Consider the following 571-nt stretch of genomic DNA (forward strand, 5'->3'; position numbering starts at 1 on the left):
ATCAATCAAAAACATTCCATCAAAAATATTACTAGTTCGTAGGTGGAATTCACCTGAGAAAAATGTTTTTTTTTTATATAGTTACAAACATTTATAGCATCCATTTTATAATAATAAGATAATATTATAATTATAATAAGATGTTAATTTGTAAGATGAACTTTGAAATTTTTTCTGATAGATTTTGTACATTTTGCACGTTAATTTTATTAAACAAATATTCCAAAGATGTCCATCTATCATCTATGTTGGTGACCTAGTACAATATACATTACGCAATGTTATTTTACTTGGTAAATTGGTAGTGTTACGTTACATACTGTATGTAGCCTATGATAATAATTAGAAATAACGATGTGATTGTCTAAGGTGAGGTGTAACCACAGAATACTTACTCGTAACTGGTGTAACTTTGTGAATTGGTACATATTGTAGACTTTGGTAATTAGTAATAAACATTGTAATGACCTAAGGTGAGCTATAACCATGGTATAACTATTAAAGATGTTAATACATAATATACATATATGTTTAAATCCCTGTCCTTTCTGTTAAAGTAATGGACACCTGA

The sequence above is a fragment of the Hyposmocoma kahamanoa genome, unplaced genomic scaffold (assembly GCF_003589595.1).
Source record: "Hyposmocoma kahamanoa isolate Upper Pololo Valley unplaced genomic scaffold, ASM358959v1 63, whole genome shotgun sequence".
NCBI lineage: Eukaryota > Metazoa > Arthropoda > Insecta > Lepidoptera > Cosmopterigidae > Hyposmocoma > Hyposmocoma kahamanoa.